At 35.9% G+C, this 6330-nt stretch overlaps 1 protein-coding gene across 1 annotated transcript in view; it reads left to right on the top strand.

The window, feature by feature from the left end:
• The first annotated feature begins 672 nt into the window (after positions 1-672).
• LOC139724742 (ras-related protein Rab-3-like) overlaps positions 673-6330 on the top strand; it is a 61961-nt gene continuing 56303 nt past the window's right edge. The window contains exon 1 of the mRNA XM_071635864.1: positions 673-758. The gene's annotated coding sequence lies outside the window, so the exon portion shown is untranslated. The remainder of the gene's footprint in view (positions 759-6330) is intronic.

Genomic DNA, 6330 nt, shown 5'->3' with positions numbered 1-6330 from the left:
GATGATTATTCACAATGTCTAATGCTTTTTTAGAATTAAATAATTTTTGCTTGAATCATGACAGTGAAGACGGGAAGGGGGGCTACTAAGTGATCTGACACACACAAAATTATGACTGTATGTATTATTTTTGTTTGCTGGCAAACTACACTTGGAAACATGATGTCTTTAAATACCCTTCTGCTCTCTAGGTATGTCTACCCCTTTTAATGCTTAAACCCCTACATTTCTTGCCTAGATTTTCCAAACTGCATAGTGCATTACCATCCAGCCACTTGCTCTGGAATATGAAAAAAAAAAGATACAAAGTATGCACAAATTCCTTGTTAGGAACATATACAAACCGACAATTTGATATGATTATGTGGTTTACACTTAAACACCATCACATTGATTCCAATGTTTATCAAACCTGGCGATTAAAAGAGATTAATGAATGTAAACTGCCAATCGGGAGAAGGGATACATGTTATGATAACTTGAATAACGCATTCTTGCGTATGTAACTGCAGCGGCACCGTAACTGTCACATTATAAATCTTTTCGATAATAAAACGACTGTCCATAAAGACTAACTTCTGCAATGCCCCGCCCACACTTTTCACGAGACTCATCGCGATTGCGAATTGCAGCTGCTGTCTGTGCGTGTGCATGCATTATGCGCCAATTTAGAGAAGAGGTTGTCTCACGATACAATACCGGTGTCTCATTCGCTTGCTTTATCCTTGCTACACAGTGCACAACAGACAGAAAAGAAGGTAAGTAACCCGAAATGTTACATTTGGTATTCATGATCCGCAGTAAATCCCGTGAAATGGATATCCATGTAATGCAAGATAGTATGACAAAGAAATATGCATAACATGGAGTCGAATGCGAGGTCTGGAAAGCTTTTGATACAGCGATTACCACCAGCCGGCTCCGTAGCTTGTGACGGCTACCACCTGTAAAAAGACGCCACAGCAAGCCCGTGCAAGCAGCGGCGCCTCCGCTGCACATACTGTATCATATCATTCTGGCCCGTGTACTTTAAATATATGCACTGAGCGTGTGTGTACTGTCTGTGTGTCGATAATCTGCCATGTGTTCATATCTGAATAGATGTATCTAAAGTGATGACACATTTTGCTGAGCATTCTCGGTGTCCATCGAATATGATGTCAGGATGTGAACTTGTGAAGATGGCATTTGGCAACGAGATTTGGGTAGCATTTAATACTTTAAGTACACCTAAATACTTTTTGAATAGCCATCATTGTTCTGTTGGAATGCAGCATTCTTTTCCATTCCTTCTTGTTAAAACTGTTCACAGTTATCCAGTTCATCAAGTTTGATACAGTGATAAAAAATAGTAATGCAGTATATAACATTGTAAGGCTATTTGCTTCTATCAGCTGGCTAATAAAACTGCAGTAACAAATCTTCAGAAAGATTTTGTTTGATAGGCCCTATGCTTGAATGATATTTGATATGACATTTGCAATTATTTTTGAGGTACTGGTACCGGTATTATCTATTTCTTGCCTCTTCTAAGGATGAGGAAATGAACATTAACTATATTGCCAAAGTGTAAATTCTTATCAGCATTGTTAGTACAAGTACATTTATCCTTTCTTTGTTTGTTTGTTTCTTTTTTTTTCTTTTTTTTGGGGGGGAGGGGATGTTGGATGCAATTGTTGAGTACCCCACCATGTTGTTTTCGTTCATTTGGTTTTTGTTTGTATAATTTGTTTTTTGACTACATGAAGCAGAATGCTTCGATACATTTTATTTTACATACATTTGTACAGGTCCAAAAGTTTAATGAATGGCATGTGTCATGAGCCAATAAGCACTGTGTCTTCTTAGTCTCATGCATAACGATGTGAAACATGATGCAAAAAGAAAAAAATATATATATCATTCTGTGCTCTAGACCAAGTATATTGCTGAAGAACCTGATCCACTTCTTAAGAGAGCAAGACATGTAATCCTTTGTAACATTTTATTTATGTTTGTATTTTCCCCCTTGTTATAGGGGTAATGCTTATATGAGGGCCCCTTTAATGTACAGATGATGCACATAGACCGTTTAGAACCCCTTCTTCACTTACAAACTACACATTGTACCGGTACATAAAGAATTGACAATATTGCTCAATTATTCACGAAGTTATAAATTCACATATTAAAGTGCATTTCATAGTAAAGCCTCAAACTGTCATAAAACATGAAGAGTATATGCCCAAAGAGATATCAATTTGAACTAATGGCATCAAGATCAGAGAATCTTTTATCAGCTATGATATTTCTTTTTACCTCTGATGAAGACTCTGCTGGGATCAAAAGCTCAGGCCCCTTTTGACTCCAATATTTTGCAAGTTTAGATTTGAAACACATTCTCAGTTAATCATCATCATCACTACCTTATGGTACCCCAAATAGTTCTGATTGTGTGACTAAGTTGGAAAAGATGTCTTTAGCACACAAAGAGAGAAAATAAAATGTGAATCATGAATGATTTCCCTCCTGTGAAAACATGGTGTTCTTTACACATTCTCTTTGTGAGAGTCATCAAACTATTACATCTCAGAGAATCTATGAAATGAAATATTTTATATGAAGAGTTTTGATTGGTGATGACTAAAAAGTTGTAATAGTGTCTACTGATCCTCAGGATAGAGTGATATTATGGTGTAATATAGAGTTTTAGACATCTTGGTGGATTGAAAAAAACAAAATCTACTAGGGGAAAAATGATGGTACACACTTTTCTGGTTTGGTCCCAAGGCAGCAGTAAAATAGAGAAAATGCTGGTACGGTCCTACTGAGGCACTTTGCCCTAGTACTTTGAAAGTGGGACGATAGACATTGTGTACATTATGTACTACATACAAACCTTACAGGTACTGTGTTATACAATGCATGGAGTGTAATATTACTGGTCTTTTGTGTGCATAATCTTTGTAGAGCAGAATGTATGTAGTCATGCACTAGCCTAATACATGTAAGTTAACTAATATTTCGTCTTATTCCATACACAAATGTAATATACAGAAAGACAGTCTGCTGAGAAAAGGGGCAGGTAAACATGAAATGCCACAGAATTCCTCATTGTCCTATTCTTGCCTTGTCCTTGCCTACAAATTTACATGCAGTATTTACAAGGTAAATGCCATGATGCTGAGCATACAAACTCTGGCATGTGACCTTTACAGGGTCCTAGTGTGTACACATAAACACTCACATACACAAATACATGCATATTTGCATTTTTTAATACAGATTCAGAGGTAATATCATGCCATATTTTGTGATCTTTCATTTTCACAGAATTTAAGGAGTGGGTATCTATTTGCAAATTTAACAACACACACACAAAAAATATCAACTTTCATCATGATTTGGATACATGCATGTACTGGTGTACAATAATTAGTACCAGTACACACAGTACATGAACAAGGTGTGTGATAATACTGCATTCCATGATATCAACTTTAACCACTTTCAGAAAAGTCCTAATTCAATAAAACTGGACTCACTAAATATATGGCATGAATGTACAGAACATGCCATCAGTTTGGAAGCAGAAAGCAGTCTTGTACAGATTCATGACCTGTTTCATTTGCAATGTATATCTTCATAATAAAAATTAGTGTTACATTGATGTGACAATACTGCAGGTTTTCAGTGAAAAATTCTTCTTACTTTTTCTTAATAGGTTCAAGTACAGTACCCTGTGAAATGACTGTGTACCCAATCCATAATTGGCTCTTATAATTTTTGGCAAAACTGGAGCTCTCCTACAAATTCAGATATTACAATGTCGAACAACCTGTAGCAACCTTAACTGTTGAGGATGAGTCCAGAGTATACTCGGGCAAGTGTCTATAGATGGGAAATGTGTGTTGTAGCAAAATCAGCCCGTCCTCAATGGGTTAAAATGGATTGACATTCTCATATTTCCTCTGTACTCCTATCCAGCATGATTCTAGCGTAATATCAATCTTAGAATATTTTATTATTATTATTATTATTTATTCGGCAATTCAATATACAATATGCAATACAAGCTGACATAAAATACAAACAGAAAATCGTAAATACGTGCAAATACGTCAATATTTGTGCAGGTAGAGATTTTACAGACAGTATGATGACATTAATATCTATTTGAATTGAGCTTACTATTTTCTCTGAATCTTTGCTTTGCATCAAACCACATTTCATTTTTTCCACATTATGTGTTTGAAAATCATGCATTGAAGGCTAATTTTGTAAACCCTGACTGCAGTATTATCATTCATTGTGTACAGTGTATGTTGATTTTAGCCTCATTGTTGTGATTATGCCTTGGTTCAAGCACCAGGCAATTCACCCTGGAGCTCTGAAATGGGCTTGTAATGCTGACAACATTGTTTTAGGTCCTTTAATGGTTTGCAGAGACAACAAAAATTACTGTATGGCCAGACATTTGTGACTTTTCTCTTTGATGCTATTAGCATTCTCTTTGCCTCTGTAAAAGTTTGTGAATGTCATAAACAGTATGCATGATATGCAGTATGTGTATGATTTGTCAGGTGTTATATTTTTTTTTTCAATTTTCAAATCTTCAATTTGATTGGATTGAAGATTTAATAATACATGACATGTGAAGGTTAGTACGAACCAGAAGAGTTACAATGGGTATGCACTTATATTGCTGATTATGCTGATTTCAGATCCATGTATGATGCAGTAAACATTTTATTTTGAAGTTTGAACTGCCAGGGCTGTATTGTCTGTGCTTATATTTCTTATGTAAACTTCTTTCTTGCACAGTTACCCAGTATAGCACAGCGTACTATGATTCCCCATAGCGTTTTAGGACAGTGTGTAAAGATGGTATTGTGTATCATCATTCGTGTGACAGGCAACACCTGTTACACTGGTGTTGTCGTTGAATGAAAGATGTGTTATTTAACCCATTGAGTACAGGCTGATTTTGCTACAACATGCGGATACAGAGTATGACACTTGCCTGAATATACTCGGGACTTGTCCTCAATGGGTTAAAGGACACTCCTTCAGCTGCTTTATCTTGGGATTGGATCTTTTGCAATAGGCACATGATGGTCTGAGGAGCTATTCTCATTGTGTGTACAGAGCAGATAAACTAAAAGCTATGGGAATTCCCTTTTCACTTCAGAAGCATGTGTACAGTATCTGTTAGTGCTGTAATGCTTTTAAAAAAAGACCTTAGATGGAGCTGAATAGCATTGCATTATGATTACTTATAATCGGAAGTTTTTTTAAGTTTTGTAACTTTTTTCTTTCGTTAAACATTGTCCCCCCCCCCCCCCCACAAAAACAAAAAAATCAGTAATGCAAAGTCTCTAATACGATATGCACAATGAGTACAAGTAAGGGAGTATTGGTTACTTGTTCAGATGACAATCTGTAATGAGCTCTTTTTTGTCACTTTCAAGTTTCATATTCACCACATTTCTCTTTTTTTTTTCTTTTTTGATCAGTGGTGTCATTCAACTCTCTCTCCATAAAATGAAAACATGGAAACTGGGATTGGCGAAATTAAAGTTGGATGATTATTTACACTGTTTATAGAAAGCAATTACATATCAATAGCAGAACACAGACTGGAAACTAATAAGTGTTGTCTAATGGACTCAATTTAAAAAAAGCTTAAAAAGTGTGCATGTTTCATGCACAGCTTTGTTAATTAGGAATCACCAGTTTCCCTATTACATATCAACTATAAAATCTAAAAAATGGCAATGCTATTTAATTTCCATAACAATGTGTCAACAACAATGTGCCGGTGCACTGCTTGAGCTCTACTTGATCATAGACAAAAACATGGAACACTTTTTCTATCTCCCAAACTAACATACTCTTGTAGATTTTCTCAGCAATTGTTATGTGTTGGTAAAAGAAATATCAAGTCATAAGCTCTGAGAATGCATACCCATTGTGAAGTGACAATGTCTTAGTCGCGATAATAAGGAGAAAATTAGATGCGTTTACAATATACATGTACATCCATGCACAGTGAATTCCACATTATGGATCAACGAAAATAACAAGTACATGTTGGTATGACCTCCGCGTGTTTTGCGTGGGTGCATAAGATCACCTCATTCATTTCCATATAGCGTATGACCACTGTTAGGACCCAACCACTAGCGTCAAAATGTTTACATCGTGCTATCTACAGGGGAAATTATACGGTGTGCCTACAACCGTAATACAGTTACAGATTTCTGAAGCTGTAAGAGAATTTTGAAGTATGCAAGTACAATGTAACAAAGAAATAAAAAGATACAACCAACAGAGTAAGGCACATCAGAT

The sequence above is a fragment of the Diadema antillarum genome, unplaced genomic scaffold (assembly GCF_040938485.1).
Source record: "Diadema antillarum isolate AM-2024a unplaced genomic scaffold, OU_Dant_1.0 scf00000226, whole genome shotgun sequence".
In the NCBI taxonomy this organism is placed as follows: Eukaryota; Metazoa; Echinodermata; class Echinoidea; order Diadematoida; family Diadematidae; genus Diadema; species Diadema antillarum.
This window is presented reverse-complemented; position numbering and strand designations above follow the sequence as displayed.